Below are 23,585 nucleotides of genomic sequence, written 5' to 3' on the forward strand. Positions count from 1 at the left end.
TTTGCTCAGGATGTTGGGTGACATAACCCCAGAGATCCCTGCTCATCTAAACTGTTCAGTGATACTGTGAAAGGTGCTCTGTCTCTGGGTGGCTGCTGAACAATGCTCTCTCCTGTAACCCATTCACAGGAGTGCAGGCAGGCAGGAGGCAGAATTCACCCCCTGAGAGGCAGCTAGCATTTCAGCAATGCCCATCAGGGATGGAAGAATGACCAGGAGGAGGAAAGGCAAGGCCTTCTGAACAAAGAGAAACTTGGCTGAGGTAGAGGAACTGGACACATACCTTCCCTTGGCTTGTGACCATGGCAAGTAACCTGGAAGTGTTGTGAATCAGTACTTCTGTAAGTCATGATCTCACTAAAAGTCTATCATTACTGATTTATTATTGGATCAAAAAGTAGACTAATGTACAATATAAAGTGAATTATTCCTTTTTGTAATATACATTCTTGGTGACAAAGACTTATTGGTTTGTTTACTATTTTACTAATTTATTCCTAAATTATTACATTAAATATTTAAAGCATAAACCTAACAAATTTAGTAAACTGTATTATCTAAGTACAATGTTATCTTTTTAAAGTAATTATTTTGAAAGCCAAATGTTATATTAAGAACAGTCTTAGTGTTTTAGAGGAAAAACCACTACACACTCAAGCACAGCTCTATATAAATATCACTCAATTAAGAATTTCCAAGCTTTTGTTTCAAGAACATTGCCTTTATATTATTTTAATACTATTTTAATGAAAGAGAATTAAATACTGTAAGAATTAATACTAACAGCACACACAGTAGAAAATGTTATTATTTCCAAGGAAATGACAAGAACTCGTTTCTGAAAATATGAATATTGTTATTCTTCTCTAAGTAAACACCCAACATTCATTTTATGATTTAATTTTTTTCATGGAAAGATAGGATCTCAAGAACATAGGATTGAAGAGTTCATTGCTTAGGCAAGTGTCTAGAAAGGATAATGCAAATAATTCTACACTGACTCTTTCAAAGTATGCCCACAGTCACAAATGCAGACTTATACTTTTATTTTGCATCCCAATACTTAGCTGAAAAAAACCCAATCCCAGGTTAAATGGTATTGTATCAAAATTGAAAAAGGTATCTTTGCTGAATCTTGCAGGCAGTGTTACTTTTCACTTCTGAGAAAACTGGCTGAGAAGGGAATTCTGTGGAGAAATGATATGAAATCCCCCCCCATCCTGCATGGATGAATTACTGAATTATGTGCACGTAACTTCAGCTGAATCTGAAATTCTGGCCACAGAATAAATGGAAGAGAAGGAACGTAAACAAGGGAGAAAGAGAATAAATATTTACATTCTATTCTATGTTAACAATGCTTCAAACACTGTATCATTCAAAAATGGAGGAAAATAATGCAAACCTCCCACAGAGCTAACAATATATATAGGTCTGAATTTAAATATAGGTAGCATATTTTTTCAAACCATCAAAATGTTCAGCTTCTATAACAATTTCTATTTCATCTGTGTAAAGATTTATTTATATTCTACAAACAAAACTCAAAACATAGTTTTTGGTTTAAAAGTAAATAGTCTGATGTTAAAATATAATTGCTGTTGCTTACATAATGACTGTTCTCTGACGTGTATTCCCTGTAGCTTTGTGTATTTCTTATTCTCTCAGGTGCTTGGAGATTCTTCCATCTCTCAGTATAGAAAACATAAAGCATGTTCTGAGTGCATTAAAAAACCCCAACAAACAACGTAGTTTGGTATATGCTGCTTCTATCATTTGGCTAACATTTTTACACCAGTATGTGGTGTGAAAGTGTCTATCACAGAAAGCTGAGGAAAAAAATTCTCATTTCTTAATTTTTCATTCATAAAGGGTCCACTTCAAGTCCTGTTGAAATCAAAGGATTTTTGGACAGACATTGATGTCAAGGGGAAATGGATTCAAGTTTTAGTAGGATTCTGGCAGGTTTTGTTTCAAGGTAGAACTTTCCCACAGTGAAAGTCCATGGCTCAGACTCTGAATAGGACAGAACAGTGTGTGAGAGGAGTGGGGGTTTATTGTTTTCAATTCTGCCACAATTGTATGAAGTTTAACAAGGTAAGTGCCAGATGCTGCACCTGGGATGGGGCAGTCCTGGATGTACAGACAGACAGGGAATGAGATGCTGGAAAGCAGCACCATAGAAAGGCACCTGGGGGTTCTGGTTGGTACAGAGCTGAATGTGAGCCAGCAGTGCCCTGGCAGCCAGGAGGGCCAGCCCTGTCCTGGGGCATCAGGCACAGCATGGCCAGCTGGGCAAGGCAGGGGATTGTTCCGACCTGCTCTGCACTGGGGCAACCTCACCTCGACTGCTGGGGCAGTTTGGGGTGCCACAGTATAAAAATCCCATTAAACTATTGGAGAGCATCCAAAGGATGGCCATGAGGATGGTGAAGGGTCAGGAGGGGAAGGTGTATGAGGAGCAGCTGAGTTCAGCCTGGCCTGAGTTGGTCAGTTCAGCCTGGAGGAGAGGAGATTGAGGGGACACTTCAGTTACAACTTCCCGGTGAGGGGAACTGGAGGGGCAGGTACAGATCTCGCCACTCTCGTGATCAGTGACAGGACACAAGGAAATGTCATGAAGCTGATTCAGGGGAGGTTTAGGTTGTATATCAGGAAAATGTTTTTCATCAGAGGGTGGTTGGACACTAGAACAGGCTCCTCAGGGAAGTGGTCACAACACCAGCCTGAGTTCCAGAAGCATTTGGACAATGCTCTTGGGCACATGGTGTAATTTTTGGGGTGTCCTGTGAGGGCCAGGAGTTGGACTTGATGATCCTGATGGATCTTTTTAACTCTTTATATTCTACAATGCTGTGAGGGGGGGATGGTGGCAAAGAGTGAGTCTGTCCTATGTGGCCTTGGACACATCAGCTAGTTTCACTGTTGTATTGAATATTTGTAAATTGTAACAGTTTCCACACCATTTTATGCGCAGTAGCTAATGCATCAGGTAATGCATCAAACTTGAATGTGTTTGTGCTGTTGCATCCTATGCTGACTCACTGTTAATCACCAGCCATCTTTTACTGTAAAAGATATCCTTAACCAGTGCTTCTAATTCTTCTAATTCCTTCTGTTCTTGTAGCTCATCTTTGTCAGAGATAATCCTTTTCACTGAGCCATCTCCTGTTTCTCCCTAGAGCTGAACTCTGATCCTCAGTGGCCCTGGAAATATAAGTCCAAAAATAAACTGGGAGTATAATTATTAACAAGTGCATCAACAGCCTTGGCTTTTCCCATCTTTTGTACTCCCACTTTAGACTTCTAGAATAGATATAGATTTTCTTTTTATAAAATGCCAGCAGGATATCACTCATAGAAAGGTCTGGATAACCGTCAAGAGGTTATAAACTTAACAAGGTTTATAACCTTATATAAGGTGCTGCTGAAGGTGCTGTGCCTTGAAGATGCCATTTGAAGATGGCATTAGCCACTTAAATCAGCAGAGTGTGCACAAATACATGCACTAAGCTGGCTTGTTCCTATTGAAGAGGAATAGTCACTGCAGCCAAGATACACAAAGGTGTAGTTGTATTACTTTTCTTGTATTAAAAGAGTAAAAAGGACCAAAGGCCTGTGACTGACTGGATCTTGTGAAGCTCAGAGAGGAAAATTTCTCCTTCTTAACATTTTGTACACCCCCACAGGGGAAGCAACAACCTACTAAATTCCTTGGGGAATGGCATAAAATTTGCATTGTTTCCAATGTAATAAGTGTTTCTCTGGCAAAATTTTATTGTCTTTCACTGCATGTAATAAATCATATTATTCCATGTATGCTTTTCAAAGCAGCTTTTTAAAATTCAAATTTAGTATCAGTTTTCTTCAAAAATGATAGAAGTAGTTATTAGTCTGTGAGCATCTGTTAATGCTACAGACAAATATAAAACCCACATTAGCAATTTCCATTTTTTAATTTTTCTAACATTTTTGACTTCTGAAACATCTGCTTGAGCTATTTTTCTCCTTGCATCTCAACTGCTCCGTTGAAGTAGAGAGAGGTGAGCAAGCAGCTTGAGACTTCAGTTTGAAATATATTAAATAGGAAAAGCTCAAAGGGGAAACATCTGCTGAAGTGAAAATGTCTGTGCAGGATTGGAAAGCAAGATTTAATGGCTGAGGAATAGGAGAAAGAATCTGTCAGAGTATTAAAAATAGGATCTAGCTGATTTTTATAGCTCCCTTAGGTTGCTCCAGATCAGTACCTGGGTCAGAGAGGTACACAGTGTTGTGCAGATTCCTTTCCCTGTATTTGTGTCTGTGTTACTTCTGACTTGAAAGCAAGCATGACCTAAGGAACATAGCATCCAGTTAGCTTCAGACCTGTCATTTATTTATTGCTGTTGCACATGATGGGGAAACCATGAGATAGTCTTGTACAAAAAATCAAGCTGCCTGCTGTTCTAATCAAATCCATTACACTTCCGAGCCTCTGCACATCAAGCAGTCCCACAGCACCTTGCCAAGTCATCCACCTGAATCTAAAGAGGGACTGTACAAAAGATGGGCATGACAGTCAGTGTGAATTCCCACAGTCTGTCTGCAGGAGCAAAGGTTCCCTGGATATACACAAAGTAAAAAAGCACCACTGCTTACCCAATCCTTGGCATATGCAACAAGAGGTGACTCTTATTCAGTGCATGATTGTAAGATTATGCTTCCTTTTAATAAGAGTCTGAAGGAAATTATGAACCAGTTTCCCAGACAAAGTGCTTTATTTTTACAGAAAGGAAAGGAAATAAAATAAAAAAAGAAGGAAGATGTAAGAAGAAAAGCAATGTAAAAAACCCCAACACCCTATAGCCCCTGAGGCTGGGTTGGCCAGATGTTTTAATTTCAGAGGATTGATCTGTGAAGGATGCAAATTTCTTTGGCATTGCCTGTAGGGTGACAGCACAGTGACAGCTTTCCTGGGCAGAGGACAAAGATTGTCACAGAATTTGCTGAGGAACATGACAAAAGAAAATTATGTCTGGGGAGCTTATTCCCTTCACCTATCACAGGAGGCAAGTAGGAATATTTACATCCAGATTAATGCATGCATAGTGTCATAAATAAAAAAAATAAAGTATATTGACTTTTTCAAGACAATAAAATCATCTGGCACACACCTTAGTCAGGGAGTCGCACAAATATCTTTAAGCCTAGTTCTCTGAACAGATGAAAAATCAACCATCTTTAGCAAGAGAGGGGTGGAAAATACCTGGGCTCATCCTAGATTGCATTTAACTTGTTTTATTTACCTTTATCTTTCCTTTGAAAGTTTAAAAACTCCAGTGGTTCTATCTGGCCTTTTTAGAGATAAGATGAGCCAGTAGGGGACAACCACAACAAATATACATAATGTCAAGTTCCATAAGGTACCATTCCTGCAGGCTGTGGGCTGAGAGGCCTTTTCTGGATATTATCAGAAGCCATTAGAGTGGCTGAGACTGGCAAAAAGAGAACATATGTGGCCCACCTGCATTTCTTTTGAAGTGTTGTCTGTGGAGGATTGCAGATCATTAATTTTTAGAAATTCATACTCTTTGCAAAACAAATAAGAAAATAGAAAGTCCTACTTATGAAAAAGTAAAATAAATATGCAGGCTATTGTGACAGAATAATTTGTGAAAAAAAATTGATTTGCTGAGCATCTGAGGACAGAATGACTTTCAGAATTCAAAATTAGTAGAAATTCAAGTGATTTGTAATATTTATAATACTATCATCCAGCTGGTGCTTGTCTCCTGCAGCAAACTACCCAAGCAAGGAGTAGAGACTTTGCAGACAAGGGGTGCAGAATGCCAGTGAGGAGGTGGGTTTTGGGAGCACATCGCAGGAGAATTTTTGGGAGCAGAGGAAAAAACTCAAAGAGGTCATTATGAAAGTGTAGGGGGGGGTAGAAAAATGCAGGGTAAGCCTTCCTTAGGAGTATTGGCTCAGGAATGCCTGCAGGAAGAGCCTGAGGCAGGGTTGGAAATGATGGACTGATGGACCTGTACTCACAGTCCGACCCCATTGCCCCACAGTCTGAGACATTTCCCAGTCCTGAGTGGCAGAAACTTGGGCTCCAGGGGAATATAGAAGGTGGCAAGATCATGAAATGCAGCCCAGAGAGAAAGCAGGGTATCACTGTGGAGAGCTGCAGGTGAACACTGCAGCAGGTTGTAGATTCCTTGCAGAGATGTGATAAGTTTGCCAACAGCCAAGGGAAGGTGCTCATTTTGAGCCTACATCAGATGAAGGTTCAAAGGGGTTATCTTGAGAGGGGAGGCATTTAGGAGAGGTATTTAGGAGAGCTATTGCCACCTTGCCAGGGCCACTGCTGCAAGGCAGCCCCGCTCAGAAACTCAATTCTTTGGCATCAATGCCTTGTGTTTGACAGAGGCAGCAGGAAGTGTCTGATGTGAGTGTTCACGTGCCTTTGAGGGGGAAAGGAGGGTGATATCATGGCTCTGCCCTTTATTAATCAGCTTCCTTCCTGCTTTAATCCTTTTCCAGGGATACAGTGCAGGCAGCTCCAGGGATCCTATGTGAAGGAAACTTTATTCCTGTGTGTGGCTTTATGAGATAAGCTATCAAACTCACTAGAAACATGCTCAGAGACTATGGCAAGCACTTTGCTTAAAGGTACTGGAAATGGTCTCTTTGCTGTGATCAATTCAGTAATGACTAAATCAGAACATTGGTGGCAAAGGACCAGAACTCACAATTCCTTCTTTTTAGCACTATTAAGCCATTAGCATTTCTGTATGTATCTCCTGAAAATAAGCAGTCTTCCTTCTTTGGTGTGTGTCTTTGTATGCCTTTGCTGTCATCAAAGAATGGGTAAATTTTGAAAACTTGTTCTTTTGATGATGTAAATTTAGAAATATTTCCATTTCTTGTACAAGTGTTTAGAGTTTCTACCACTTGTTTCAGTTGGATAATGCTACAGTGCCAGCAGCCATCTGCTAATTTTTCAAAATGTTTAGATTAAAATTTGAACCAAGTTTTTTAATGTCTTCACAAAAATGCAGTTATCACTAACCTTCTACATTAAGAAAACAGCCTTCATTTACCCCAATCTCCTAAACATATGTTAAAAATATCTATGTAGAAAGAAAAACTGACTCACTACATGGAGATGGGATAGTTTAAATCATATTATGCTAAAGGATTAGCCAGAGAAATAACAAAATTAAACTGGCTTTAAAAATGTAATTATTTCTCTGGGTTAGTACATTTGATTTTGATTTCAAGAACAGTTGGTGTTATTTCTTCTAGAAAAATAGTGACACAATTTCTCTACATGGCAATCTTTACTTTGCCTTACCTTCTGAGCCCTTGTAAGGCTCAAGGGATTTGTTAGAGAAAAAGATTTGGATTCCCCTCCCTTGCTTCCAGTTGAGATAATTTTGAACTCTATTCAGGCATGAAAGAAATACTAATCAGTCTCTTAGACTGGAGAGGAACTCCCGGGTGTATAGAATACATGTAAACTCTCCTATAAATATGAATATCATAACATCTGAGAAAAAAGCTACCTGAGGTAGGGAAGTTTTATTTATTTTTCCTTCAAATAGAAAAATGAACAAAAGATCTTGCTGGAAACATGGAGGTTTCATAAACCTTGGAAAGTGTTTTTTTAATCCAGTCTAGCAGGTTACAATCATCTGTTTGTGGCTAAAAGATAATTGTCCTAAAACTTCCTTGCTCCCTTACAAGGGCTTTTCTTTTTAAGGTGGTGGAAGTTGTTTTTCTCTGCTCTCACATGAAAGCTGTCCATATGAACCAGAAAGGGGAAGGCAAAAAGAAATAAAGCAGACTGCTCCCTGAATTGCATTTAACTTATATTTTAATGTGGTATGTGGATAATTTTACTCCTTTCTCCAGATAAGCAGGATTGGTTATTTTTTCTAAAATCAAAGACAATCATATTAAGCACAGTAACAGCATATCCTGTGCCAGTCTTCTGCTCACTGCACCCAGTAACTGTTAAATCCAAGCTCCATGTAGGATTTTCCATGTAGCTGCACCGAGGCAGGGAAGACAGGTCCTCACAGTGAGCTGCAGCATCCTGCTCTGCTCTCCATCCCTGTGTGCCCTTTGGTCAGTGTGGGTGCAACTGCAAAGAAAGGCATTTGCTCCACTCACACAAGCATAGTTGCTTTTTGGTTAGGGCAATCTCCCAGGAGGCAAAAAATTACAATTTTAAACTGAATCTGAAAAAAAAGTGGAAACTCTGTCTTTTCATGTCCTAGATAAGAACTGTCTGCCATGCTTGCAATGCCATGCTGCTTAACTGGGCAGCACTACAACTGCTCCGGCCAGGCTCCAGAAGTGAGCCTGGCTCATGTCTCTGAAAGAAAAGAATTATGTGGAAAAATGGATGGGAGGGTTTTAGTCTATGACTTAGTCTGTGAACAGAAAGAGTCCCTGAATCTGTGTTCTCAAAAAGGATGGTTTTGGTTCCTGTCTAGGAGGTTCCTGTCTAGGAATCTTCATGGGCTAACAACTGGTTTGTCTTTTCTGTGCGCCAGATGTTTTGGATCCCATTCTGGGATACCCAAGTCTATGTCTTTGGAAATTCTGTTCCTTTTCCATTTAACTTTGTTGCTGCTGGTTTTAAACACATAAACCCTTTATTGTGTTCAGATCTGAGTGATAAAAATGGAAGTACTGAGACAAAGAGAATATTAAATATGTACTATGAAATTTTCTAATATGTGAGGAGAGAAACATTCCTGGATTCCAAGTCAAATTACATTTTCTCTCATTTGCATCAAGAAAACAGAAGCACTAATAATATATGTGTCAAATCAGTGATGGAAATAGCTGTGCAATCAAATGATATAATGATGGTATATAAGTGAAGGTGACCTACTAATGAATAATGTGGGAGGGAAAGACTGACGAAGTGTTAATTGATATGTCAAGCCAGTAATGTCAGTCAGTTGCATGGAAGAAGAGAAATTAGTCAGTGTAAATTGCGTAGTGACCATCAAAACATGCCAAAAGCAATTGCACTTTCCGTAAAGAACCTGGCAGATAAGATATAAGAACAAACTGAAAAAAAGGGAAATATACCATATCTGATTTACTGCTCCAGGTAGCCAGTTCACCTAGCAAAGCTTTTTAATGTCTAAGAAAAACATATTTGCAGCATCTATGTACGACAATAATCCTCAATTCAACCTCTGAAGCTTTCACAGCTCCTCCTTAGAGAAATCCAATAAAATCTACAATGTCTGATCTGTACCAGATTACTTTGAATGGGTAGTGAGTAGCTGAAGTGATATAAAAATATCTACATATAAATCTGAGCTGAGCACAAGTTGAAAGAAAAAAAATGGGATTTTTAAATAGTAACCTCACTTTGTACTTCTTTATGAAATATATTACAAAAAGTAAATGGCAGCTTCCTAGGCTGAGGTTTTTTAATTATCCTGCATTTTAAAGGGACTTTTGTTCTTTTTCTGATAGAACTCTGAAAACCCAAACCCATTACTTTGGGACTAAACAGATCAATGATATGAAATTGCACTAGGTCATTTCAGGCAGTGGGAGAGAAATCTGTTATATGACTTTGTCACATGATTTAATCTAGAAGAAAAGTAAAATATAAAATATACATATATTTTTATTATATGTTTGTGGATCAGAGCTGCCTGATAAAATGCATTTTTTTCTGAACTTGAAGCCATTTTTGATAACCTAAGAAGTTATATATTACTTTGTCCACTAGAGGGTATCAAACATATTTCCAATCTTGTAGTAGAAACACTCAGAAACCCAGAAAATAAATCAGATGAGATTAATGTTACCATATTCTCAAAAAATAACAGTGTCTATTATTAATATAATACTTATATTCACTTTGTGAAAGTGAAGCAAATAACTTCTTCATGCTATACAAAATCCTAGATCTATTTTTCATTATGAATTATCTCCACACAATCTTGATTCCTCTTAAAGTTATTATGAGAGAGAGGCCATGTTACAGTGAAATATTCAGTGATGTTTCTTGTGATGTGAGATTTCTACTCCCTTTGAATTGGAGCTGAAATTAAGACCTAGTTTGGGACATAATCTCCAAAAACTTATGATGTAAGATTAAATATAAGTTTCATATCCTGGATCTGAATTTGCAGAGGCTTGTAGTTCAGTTTATAATTTGTGATGATACCTACTGAGAAACAAACAAAAACTAAAGATTTTAATTATTAATAAGAAAATACTTGTGTTTTATATTAGTTCTATATGTTAGAGTTTTCTTACTCCATAGTTCAGTTTTAAGGTGTTTGCCTTTATTTTTAACAGAGAGAATGGAAAATTTTCCCTCACACTTAAGGCTTTTGATAGGCCTTTTTATAATCCAGGATAATTATCAGTGCTGCTTATCAGCACTGCTAAAGCAAAGTCTGTCTTTCTGGTGAGACTTGAAGTAGAAAAATTATGAAATGGAAATGTTTTCATTGTTCTTGTTAGTTTTGTGTTAAAATAAGACTAAACAAATTCAGGACATACTAAAGTCCACCTCCATTAACATTTATATTGTTTCTAGTACAATCAGTCAAGGAAAGATGTGAATTTATCAGCACATGCAAACTTTATCAAAATGGAGCCTGAAGAGATGGAGATGTTTTCTTGTTCAACAGGGATGTAGCCAGTGTGATGCAGGAGGGAGTGAGTGAGAGTGGAACTCTCCAGTTTGTCATCATGAGGCCCATGGGCAGATGGTCTCTTGTGGCTGCAGAATTCACTGCATGTGATCCACGCTAATGAGTACAGGTTTGCATTGTCCTGCACAAATTTTTTGGGATCCTAGGGAATATATCACACATTGCACTCATTCTCTTTGGGGGGAGAGGGTGGGGGGGAAAGCTCAACAAAACCAAACCAAATAGACTTATTTGGAAGTAATTATTTATTTCTTAAATGCAGAAATCCACAGCTGGCTCTCCTGTAAAGCTTTGTTCTTTGTTCATAATATTTGTGATAATAAGATTTTTGATGTTTATTTTTGATTTGTCTATATTAAAAGCAGTTGAATTGGAGACCCTTCATCAGGTGCCCTTCTAGATTCTTCAAAAAACAGGTCTTGCCAAATCCTCTTTATTTTAATTTGTCTCTGGGTTTTATCCCCAACAGTGTTGTAGAAAACCTGTGTCTTTGGAGAAAAAGTAGTAATGAATTTATGGCAGGTTTTCTTTTGCTTCTGCATTTATTAGTTAAGTGCTGAAAAGACAGATAATGAGATTAAATGCACTATGAAAATTAAGAGGTCCAAAAAAAAACCAACTCTCAACAGTTAAGCTTCATGTGAAAAAACAAGTCCCTAGAATTTAGTTCACATGAGGCTGTCAGAAAATTCCTGTTGAGTTTAAGATTCTCAAGTGTTCAAAGTACCCTCTTGGCAAGGAAGACAATGGAGGAGTCACTACTACTGCTTTCAGACCTCACCACTATCAAGAAACTGAACAGCATCCAGGACATACCTTCCTGTCCTCTAGTCTTGCAATGTACTGAATAATACACATGCATATGAAAATGTACTCCATTCTTCTTCACCTAAAAAGAAAATTACTCACCCTTCTTGTGCCTAGTGAATGCCATTATATCCTCTCATTTCCAAACAACTTGACTAAATTGACCTTCAGTAATTCAGTCTGCCTACATGAAAAACATTAGCACACTGCATTCAGATTATCATTGGAAAAATGCACACTAGAAAATAAGCTTGGCATTTACGTTATCACATAAGTGCAATTAGTCTTACAATGAGGGTTTATTTTGAATGTATCATTTACATCAAAGAAACAGACCTTTCTACTCCTTACAAGATGATCAATGACAAAAGACCAGAAGGCAACAAGTAGGTTGTTTTTGGCTTCTGTGAAAATTGGATTAAGCTTTATAGGTTCTATTGAATAAAGGAAATTGTTAATTCTTGTAATTCACTACCTCCTTGGCAAATATTACTGAGCTTTAAATTTCTATCCTATAGTCTTCATTCAGGTTGTGTATCCATGAAATCAAAGATGGGGTGCAACCCTGGATCATGTCTTTCAGCCCACTTACTGTCATCTCCTTTATGCAGAAGCACTTGTGTGACACGATTTTAAAATGGTGTTGGCTTAGTTAAAATTTTCTAAAGTCTTTGTAGTTGAAGATAGAAAATGTTACTCTTGTTGCTTTTTAACCCTCTGTTAGGTCTTTAAAATCAGAAAGATATTTCTAAAATTCATAAGAATAAGTTTAAGGTGTAAGAGAAAATTGCACATAGATTTTTTGCACCTAGACACTTTATGTCTGTTTTATGCCACATTTTGATGTTCTACTTTCTGAGCATAATGAAGATATCTGAGACCCAAATTACTCCCTGTAAATACTTTCTGCTCCATCCCTTCTGGCTACTCCTTAGTGCTCATATTCAAAGAGGATCATATTCCACTGCAACAAAAAATAGCAAGAACTTGGTCCTGAGTAGCACTCATCTAGGCACATTGTGAGGATATGAGAAATGTTATCTTCTGGTTTTGATGTTCATGTAGTTATTTCCCCAACATGTTAGTCTTACGGCGGTAGATAAATGTATTCGCACTATGTCAATGTGTATACATTTCCTCTCAGCTTGGTTCCTAACAAGAAATAATTTCGTAGGGTTACTGGGTAACATTCTGTTCTCCTGTCCTTTTATCGATTTGTGAGCCAAATCACGGCACTGCTGATCTTATACTCACTTCCTGGAGGGAGAAATTTTGCTTTTAATCCAAGCACTCTGCCCTTTCACGGATATGCCTGGAATTTCTGCTTTCTGCATTACCAAACTCCACCCAAAACTTCCTTTCCTTTCAGGAACAGTCCTGAAGGGTGCATCCTGTGAGATTTCCTGATACCTGGCATGGAGCCAGTAAAAAAACTGGTTTGTGTGTTTTTATTTTTTTTTTAATTTATCTAATTTCACCTTCAAAATTTCTTTATTAGCACATTAACCTCTTACTGTTGATGGAAGCATTACTTATTAAGGCAGTGGGGGATGACAGTTCATTTGGACATACTTTTCTTCTTGTAGGAAATCCACTTCCTGCAGTTTAGTACTTTAATGTTCATATGTTAGAATGGCAAACTTTATTCTACCTTAAACCTTGAATGTCATTTATGGGTATAAATCTAAACATAATTGTTCAACAGTAGTAGATTAACTGTAACTGACTGCCCAGTGCCCATCAAGGTGACCTGTCACTCCCCTCACTCAGAAGGACATAAAGGTAAAATAAGAAGAAAAAACTCATGGGGTGAGATAAGGCTGACCAGTTACCATCATGGGCAAAACAGACTTGACTCCAAGAAGATCAATTTAGTTTATTAACAATTAAAATGAAGTAGTATAGTGAGAAAAAAAAAACCCAAACTGAAACTACTTTTCCTCCACCACTTCTCCCCATCCTGCTCAGGCTCCTTGTCATCTTCACTCTCAAATCCTCTACATCCTCCTCTTGAAGGGTGGAGTGGATATGGAGTGGGGGTTGCAGCCTGTTCCTAACACCTTGTTATGAACACTCCCTGCATGCTGCAGCCTGGCATCCTCCCATGGAACACAGTCCTTCACAAACTGCTCCAACACGGGTCCCCTCCATGGAGCACCCTCCTTCAGGAACAGACTGCTCCAGCAGGAGTCCCCTATGGATCACAGACCCTGCCAGCAAACCTGCTCGTGCATGGACACCTCTCCACGGGCTGCAGCTCCCTTGAGGACATACCCACTCACTGTGGCACGAATTCCCCCATGGTCTGGCAGCCTGAAGGTCTCTGCTCCACCTGGGCCTGCACAGGCTGCGGGGCCCAGCTGCCTCACCATGGGCTGCACCAGGGGCTGCAGGGGAACCTCGGCTCTGGCGCCTGCAGCACCTCCTCCCCTTCCTTCTGCACTGACTTGGTGACTGCAGAGCTTTTCTCTGAAATCTTTTCTTACTCCACTATCCCACAGCTGCTGCACAGCACTTTTTCTCTCTTTCTTAAATGTATTGTTGTGCGGGCGTGGCTTTGGCCAGTGGCTCCATTTCAGAGCTGGCTGGCGCAGAATCTGTCCATATGAGGGTGACCCCAAGTCTCTTCTAGCAAAAGCCACTCCTGCAGTGTCATTATAGGACATTAAAGAGCACAAGTGCACACTGCTGCTCTCAAGGTGAAGAAGAAAAGGGAAGTTTATTTTCTGACTTTAACTTTTCTAGTTTTCTAAAAGTGACAGTGGATTGGAGGGTGACAGTGCCATCTCTCCAATGACGCTGGACAAACTAACAGTCTATCAAATTTCTCTTCTTCTATAAGAGAATGCAAAACAATGAGTTATTTACAGAAAGTGTGTGAGAAAGTTTGCTACAAGAATGTCAACATTAGAAGGCTTAGAAAATCTCAAAAAATCAGGGTGACACTGCAGTGCCTATCCAACTCCCATTATGTTTACTTGCCATGTAAACATAATGCATCAATTCATACCCCTTTTTTACTGTCATACCTTAAAATATGTATATGACACTCACATGCATACACAACTTGAGAATTATACACGCAACTCAAAAATTGTATATGCCACAGTAATTCTCCAAAATGTTATGTTTCTTCAGGTGGCTCATGACCTAGGGATTTAAGCTTTCTCAGTGCTCATAATTGCTATTCCTTGGAACCAATTTCACCACCAATTTGGTGATTTTGCTTTAATTATTCTTTTCTGATAACTTTTTACCATCCTTTCCCATCTCATCCCAATCCACTCCATCCCACTTTGCCTCATCCCATGTTTCCCCTGAATGGTTTTGCTTCTGCAGGCTAGTTTTATCTTATAAACTTTCATTTTGCTTTAGCTATCTGCCTTTAACTTCTGAAATTTTCTTTCCCTTAGTCTCACAAGATCTTCCCATTCTCCATCTCCTTTGTTATAACCCTGAATTCCACTTGATCTTCCAGTATATTTTTATAAATAAAACAGTGCTTAGCCAAAAAGATATAAAATGACGAATAAACATGCTGATTCCTAGATAGCAAACTTTTCGTTTACTTTGTTGGTTTTTTTTAACTCCTCTTGTTTTTCTAATTTGAATTGCTAGACAAAGAACACCTGAAACATTTATGTCCTAGCTCTTATCATGACTTATGAAGCATAAATGTATTTGATGATATAAAAGAAGTGAGATTTCAATCCAGTTGCAATGTTTTTCCTTGATGTGGCTGGTGCCAGTCTCTTCTATTCCTTCATATTGTTGTACTTTCTGTTGGCTTTTTTTTTTTCATACTCACTATCTGTTCATTAAGAATGTTTGAGCAGAGCAAGACAAATTCAATATTATATGATCTTCCAAATTTGCTATCTTTGTTTTAACAGAATATCCTTTCAAACTAAAAATATCCTGACTGGTGTAGGTCCATTATCCATGAGATAAGCTTATTTCTTAACTGATCTCATACAAAAAGTATGTGCAAATAATACTTGCCTGGCTTAGTACATAGTTGTTTAGAGTGAGTTTATTTAGATTTAGAGCTTCTCATGATTTCGTGGTGAGGAAAAATGAGTTTGTTTATCTTTCTGATTACAAGTAAATAAATAGGGAGTTACCTTCATCATTTTTTTCATGGAAGTTCTCTCAACTGCTGCACATTAAGTCAGAAACTACATAGCCGTACAGTGACAGAGCATGGCCATAATTAATAAAATTAAACATTTACCAGCAAAATTGATATTTCTTATTTAGTCTGCATGCTTATAAATGTAGGAAAACAATTCACTAGCACTGTTTATTAAGAGAAGATGAGTGGTCTGAATATAGAAACAACCTGGCATAGGAGTAATAGCCAAATGCTTTGGAAGGGTTAAAAAAAGTAAGTATTCTCTACTTTTCAAAATACTGTGTATGTCTGAAGACATGAATTTCACAAAAGGTGCTAAGTGCTTTAAGTGGTTTAATATATTCTAATGGAGAGAGTGAACTGTGAAAGAAAACTTTTCCCTAAAATGAATGAAAAACAAGTGTATTCATTTTCACAGATGTTGCTAAAAACATCTGTTACTTAAAGCTGCATCAGCTTTAATTGGATACTATTCTTAACTCTCTCCCACTCTTCATTTTTCTAATAGTTGGTTTCACTAGGTATTGATTTCTGTGTGTAGAAACTCAGTTATATATGACATTGCTATACACTGCTAAGTTTTTAGAAATGTGTGGGTGTTTATGAGTCTTAGCTTGCAAAGCAAAATCTGTACATGCACAAGAGGGCTCTGGTCAAATGGGTTCACACAGATGATCTCTCAGAAATTTGAGTGCTTAACCCCTTAACAGGGGTCACAGGGAGGCTGAGTCAGAAGCCTGAGCTCTTTAACAGAATCCCCACCTACTCTGATGGCTAATGGCAATGAGACATGAATAATTATCTTCTCTTTTTGCTACCTGGTATGGGGAGTGATGCAAAATATCTCATTTCTTTTATAGTATTTGGGACAATGGTTTATTTCCAGATGGCATGTTCACAGGTCTGGTACCAGCTATCAGTGAACTAGGATTCATGAAGAACTGTGTCATCTCTGTCAAGGCAGGAGACCAAAGAAACCAATCCCTGAGGAAGACCAAGTAAAATGAGATAATCCATAAAATGAAATGGAGGGAATATCTGACTGGTTTTGTGTGTAGTTTCCTATCTTCCCAGAGACAAAATACTACATATGTTTGTGCTTTTTCTAAGGTTGCATTACTCATAAGTCATTATCTCTGTATTTTGATTTCTTTCTCCTTTTTTCCCTATATTCTAGCTTCAAGAAACTCTGCAGTGTTTATAAGCAAATAGATTGTCCAATTTTTAGGTTCATTATGATCTCTATGACCAACAGGTTTCATTAAGCTACATTTTGCAAGGGCTCACTGCTTCTTAATGTTTCACAGTGTAAGCTGTAACTCAGCAGCTTTATTTTCCTCCTGGCTGCATTTCATGTCCACTACATGGCCACCTCTTTTCTTCTGGAAACTCTACTGTCTCATCAACAATTCTACTGTTAGTAAGGTAGCTGAAAGGGTAGCCTTAGATTTCATTTGGTTTGTTCTGTTTGCCCCTCTGCAAAAGATAGCTCTTCTGGTACACCACAAAATCTGCTTTTGCGTTTCAGGAGTGGGGCAACATCATCTGATGCAGCTGCTGCCTTCGAGTCTCTTCAGATTAAATCACATTAATTTACTGCAGGATCATTATGAAGCCATTCAGGGATGCTTGTGTACTCAGAAATCACATTTACCAGCTAACTGAATGGATGAATATAGAGGAAATTACAACTTTCTTCTCTGAAATCATAGGCCTGTCCCACTTAAACAAGAGAATTTTTACTGGCTGAGGGCTACTAGGAGGCATACCCTAGAGTTCCACATCATGTCTATAATGCCTCAAACCATGTAAAGTACACTGTTGTAAAATTTTATTAAAAATCTCATTCTTGCTGTGGAAAATTACAAAACACAGTACCACAAAGAAGATGGAGTACAGTGAAAACCAGAGACAAACAATAGGGGGTAAAGATGAAGGATTGAAGGAAGATTAAAAGAGCCCAATGCATGAGATTTCAGTAAAATGAGATTGCAGGATCACATGATTTTTCTCTGCATTTATCTGAAGGTCTTCAGGAATAGAAAATTATTTCTATGTAGTACAGGTGGAAGTACATATGAGAACAGATAAAATAAAACAAACCCCACAACACCACCAGAATGGAGTTCAAAGGTTGTGATGCTTTTCCAAGCAGCAAACTTTTCAACAGAAAAAGTGACTACAATGCCTCTAATGAGCTATATACTCTGCAAAAAATTCAGGAAACGTCTGTTTTTCTATTCATAATTATATTTTATTCAGTAATTTGGAAGAAATATTGAAATGTTTTCCCAGTTGTTATATAGGACTTTGAAAACAAACCTGAACAAAGCACCAAAAATAGTAGGGATAGATAGCATATGTCCGTGGTCTAGGTTATATTATTTAATAAATCTATTTCCACAATTGATTTGAGTTGTAGTTTTGAAGTCTCATATTACTTCAATGGAACACAGCTGAAATTTGCAATTAAGAGTTTTTCTGGTTTTTTTTTTTTTTTTTTTTTTTTTTTTTTTTTTTTTTTTTTTTTGGTTTTTGGTTTTTTTTTTTTTTTTTGGTTGTGTTTGGATTTAAATAATAAACTCTGATGATAACAGCATGGGGATGTTTGGGTAAATTGTGTGAAATACAATGTACATTTTTCATCTTGTTTTCCTTCCTGGTCAGTCAAAAGAATCAGAAGCAATTAAAAGTTCCATTGTTCCAGTGCAGTAACTCTCCAAGACAGGGATTGCTTAACTCATGAAGGAACACTTCACAGGAGGTTTGAGCTGTCTGCAGCTGTCCTCAGGAACCAGCTAACTGGTAGAAATCTATTAAATCATTGATTGTTATAAATAAATATGTAGGATAATCTGTACAGTATTTTTTAAAATACTTTCTTTCATTGTCTATACAATACACAAATATGTGTCCTTAAGTGTTTTACTGCCTAATATTATAAAATGGTTTGGATTGGAAAGGATCCCTTAAGGTCACCTAGTTAAACTCCCCTGCAGTGACCAGGGACACAATGAGATCAGGCTGCTCAGAGCCCCATCCAACCTAGTCTTGAATGTCTCCAGGGATGGGGCATCCACCACCTTTCCAGGCACCCTCTTCCTGTGTTTCACCACCCACATCACAAATTTTTTTTCCTATATCCAATCTAAATTTACCTACCCCATTTTCATTTAAAGTCATTACTCCTTGACCTGTTGCAGCAGACTCTTGTACAAAATTCATTCCCATCTCTTTTAGGAGCCCCTCTAAGTAGTGAAAGGCAAAAATAAGGTTTCCTTGGAGACTTCTCTTCTTCAGGATTAACAACCCCAGTTCTCCCAGCCTCTCTTCATAGCACAGATGCTCCATCCCTCATCCCTCCATCCATCACCTTGTCCCTCCTCTGGACCTTCTCTAACAGGTCCGTGTCCTTCCCGTGCTGGGAGCCCAGGGCTGGATGCAGCTCTGCAGGTGGAGTCTTGCCAGAGCACAGCAGAGCAGAGCAGAGGGGCAGAATCCCCTCCTTTGCCCTGCTGGTCACACCACTTTGGGTGTAGCCCAGGATGTTTTTGTCTATCTGGGCTGCAGACACACACTGCCAGCTCATGTCCAGCTTTTCATCCACCAGCAGCCTCAAGTCTTTCTCAGCAGGTCTACTCTCATCCCTTCAGCCCCCAGCTTATATTGATACTGGGGGCTGCCCTGACCCAGGTTCAGGACCTTGAACCTGGCTTTGTTGTCTCTCATGATGTTCACATGGTTCCACTTCTCAAGCTTGTCCAGATCCCTCTGGATGGCGTCCCAGCCCTCGTGTGTCTCAACCCCACCACTCAGCTTGGTGTAATCTGAAATTTACTGAGGGTGCACTCATTTCTACTGTCTATGTCTTTGATCAGGATATCAAACAGTGCTGATCCCACTTTGGGCTCCTGGGGGCGACCACTCATCATTGATCTTCATCGGGACATTGAGACATTGGCCACTAATCTCTGGATGTAATTGTGCAACAGATTTCCTGTCCACTGAATGGTCCACCCATCAAATCCATACTCTTCCAATTTAGAGAGAAGGATGTGGTGGGACACTGAGTCCAGACACATGATCTATGCAGCTCTTTCTTTTTCACTGAAGTAGTAACTGCATCATAACTTGTACTGCTCTGGCTGACAGAAGGAGAGACACTCAAGGATACATTATACAACCATATAAAAAACCCACAAACTTCTCTTTCCAAGGAATAGGATATAATTTGTTTCCAGTGTGTAAAAGGTAGAAAAAATATGAAGCAGTTTGGGATGAGGAGATCATTTTGAAAGATGGAGATGTTGGCAGAAATGCAGAAGACACAGGTCAGCAGCTGTCTAATACAAAAGAGGTGAACTGTTGACACATGACAGGGATTGTGAAAGAACCCAGCTTGGGAAGTTGATGCTGGTCTTTTTCCACGCCAAGAGGGTAGAATGGGAAAATTGACTGAGTTTGAAGTAGATGGGAGAACAACATTGGGAATAAGAAAAATCATAGGCACACACCCCAATCCAGAAGGGCAGAATAATAATTAGAAAATAGCATTACAGCACCAGCTGTGGAACAGCAAAGAGATATCTCTCAGCCATAAAATCGACCAGACATAGGTAATTGATTTCACAGAAGTATTGTTAAGCAAGCTACTGAAGAAGCACATTTCTTCTTATTAGTAGCTTTATTATAAATCCTATAGGAATCTTGAGATTCATTAAAAGGGAGGATCTGTACATCTTTTAAAGACCATCTGTTTTGGTTTTGAGATCATCACCTTGTCAGGTTATGAGGAACACTGTGTTCAGTAGAAAATAACAAATACAGTGTTAAAATTCATAGGATGTATTTTTCTAATTAATAATGCAGATGCCTTACTTTCCTCATTTTAAAATCTGTTTCAGGGAACAATTGAAGTCTTTCATTCTATTTTAAAGAGTCTCTTTTTTCTTTTGAAGAATGTTGTCTTGAAACCAAAAATAGGGTTTTTTTGCAGTTCTAACCTCTGATTAATTATTTTTCCTTCAAGTCAGGGATCGTGTCTCCTCCTATTTGATTTATTATTTGTCTGTTTAGAAATCTGACTTGAACACCTTAAAATGCAATATTTACAGAACTGTCAAACTGTGATTTATGCATCGTAGACTATATGATTTGTGCAAAATATATCAACATTACTTTTGAGGTTTCTTTCCAAACTGCAGAAACATAAAAGACTTTGATTTTTTTTGTAAAATAGTACTGAAGCAATTATACTTGGTTGCTATTAAGTTTTATTATGGCAGAATAAACATTAAACTTTGAAAATTTTCAAGTCAAAATATGCTTTAAATGTAACAGTTCAATATTTGAATTATACAAAAGAATCTTGGAGGGGCAGTAGGGAATCTCAGCTCATGGTTTGAATATGGGCACAACACATTTCTCATTAATGTTAATTTGATTTATAAGCCTGCATCAAAGGAAGAATATAGGCTTAAAAGTAATTTCAGTCTTGCTCAGATCTCACTCCTTCTTTGGCATTTTGCACATTTTTCTGAGTTTTTCTCAAACTCTGTTTTGAACTAAACAGAAGATTACTGTGGATCATAATGATTTATGTGAATCATAATTTATCAAGGAAAGCATAATTAGTCTACTTACACAGAGTCCTCTGTTCTTTCCTAACAATATTCTGCATGCTCTCACCTGAAGGAATTTTCAAAATTACATTAAGAAATAAAAAGATTTTTGTGCATTTTCCCTGAAACCACTGCCACTCTAGTTTGATCAGAAGGAAAAGAAAACAGATGGGTGGCTTCCTCAGCACCCTGTAGCCCAATATCCTCACCCCTGCACCTTTCTTCTTTCAGTACTAGAGACTGGGAAAAGGTTTCAGTAATTAGTTCTTCTACCACAATAACTTAGTTATTTTAATGCATATTTCTTCAAACAAATGATGTAAACCAGCAATGCATCTCACTGGGACTATAGTCAAGGCTCCAATTTATACATTTCTATCCATAACTACTCAAGTGCATTATGAATCTGAAGTAGTCAGGATTGTATCCCTGCTTTTATTGGTATCTATTTGTATACCTTGGGCAAGGAGAAGCTGATTGTTCTCCTGATCCCAGGAGGAGAGAGAAACAATGGCACTAGGTAATGATCCTTTTAGCTGCCTATCAGCAAAGAGCTTCCCACAAGGAATCTGTTGCACCATGGCAGAGAGGATGAGAATTCTTTGCTGGCAACTGCTGACCCACAGCTGCAATTAGAGCTTTGCAAGCATCAGACAATCCTGAAATCAGGGTAGGATAATGAGAAATAAACCCAAATCTTAGGTCCCCAACTCTCCCTTCTTCCTGGGCTCATCTTTACTCCTGAATTCTCTGCTCTCTTCCCCTCAATGGTGCAGGAGCGCAGGGAGTGGGGTCTGCAGTCAATCACATGTTGTGTCTTCCACTCCTTCCTCCTCAGGGGCCTGCACTCCTCACACCCTTCCCCTGCTCCAGTGAGGGAGTCCCTCCCACATGAGACAATTTCTCCAACTGAGCACTTCCACAGGCTGCAGTTCTTTACAAACTCCTCCAGCATGGGTATATTCCCAGAGGGTGCAGTCCTTCAGGAGCAAACAGCCAGAACATGTGTTCCCCATGGGGTCACAAGTCCATGAGGCCACAGGTTCTGCCAGCAATCTGTTCTAGCATGGTCTTCTCAGCATCACAGCCTGCTTTGGGCATGCATCTGCTCTGGCAAAAAGTCCTCCATGGGCTGTAGAAGGGTCTCCCTTCCACCATGGAATTTCATGGGTAGCACAGCTGCCTCACCACAGTCTTCAACACAGGCTGCAGGGGAATCTCACCTTTGGCTCCCGGAACAGCTCCTGCCCTTCCTTCTGCACTGATCTTGGTGTCTGTAGGGTTGTTCCTCTCTCATATTCTCCCTCCTTCTTTCTCTGGCTCCAATGTCTCCTGAATAATATCTTTTTTTCCTTTTTATATATGCCTAATATAATATCTAGGCATATATAAAAAGGAGAAAGGCACTACCACCGTCACTGATGGGTTCAGCCTGGGCCAGTGGCAGGTCCAGGAGCCAACTGCACTGGCTCAATTGGACACAGGGGAAGCTTCTGGCAGCTGCTCACTGAAGCCACTCCTGTAGCCTCTTTGGGAGAAGCATGCCCAGAAAACATTTATACTAGTGGGCTATCCAGGTCTCAAAGGTTTTAATCAAAGATTTTAATCAAAATTTTAATCAATTCCTTCCTCATTTATTTTTATAAAACACAAATTGGTATTCCAATGTCTGTCCTGCAAAATATTCTCCTGAATTACAGACATCTGTCCAAAGAGAATAAGAAGAGAGTGTATATAATGCATGATGTTTGTTGTAGAATGCAGCACTATTATCCAAGTAGACATTGAAATAGTTACTGCATCATGCAGTACTCTATTCCTTTGTTGGGGATTAGCAAAAGGATTAGACCTTCTTCCTTTCCATTGTAGATCTAGTTTTGATTAATTTATGCTTTCAGCATATCTGGAATGTAGTCAATCAAGGACTAAATACAAAGTCACTATTCATTTGGTTCATCCTGCATCCTTTGTGTACCATAATCAAATGAACACACATCATACTTCTTTCTGACAATCCTCCAAATTGCTAAGCACCTTCTCTTGTTCTCATAACAATTGATCCTTGAGTCTTTAAAGGCTTTGGGTCTTAGCCTTCATTACAGCTTGTGCTTTAAAAGCTGTGTGGGTAGGACAACAGATTAAATTCACAATTAGTGTTTGGATATCATCTTGGCAAATTTCAGTGTCATTGTAATAATTCTCAAGTCTTGCTATATCAAACACTCAGTTGCCAGAAGAGTTTCTATGGAATTGTAATTTTTTTCTGCATTGGTGAGAATTTCAATTTTTACTTATCATCCCAGTCACAAGAATTAAAAAAATAAAAGGTGTTTC

The sequence above is a fragment of the Ammospiza caudacuta genome, chromosome 4, assembly GCF_027887145.1.
Source record: "Ammospiza caudacuta isolate bAmmCau1 chromosome 4, bAmmCau1.pri, whole genome shotgun sequence".
NCBI classification, from domain to species: domain Eukaryota; kingdom Metazoa; phylum Chordata; class Aves; order Passeriformes; family Passerellidae; genus Ammospiza; species Ammospiza caudacuta.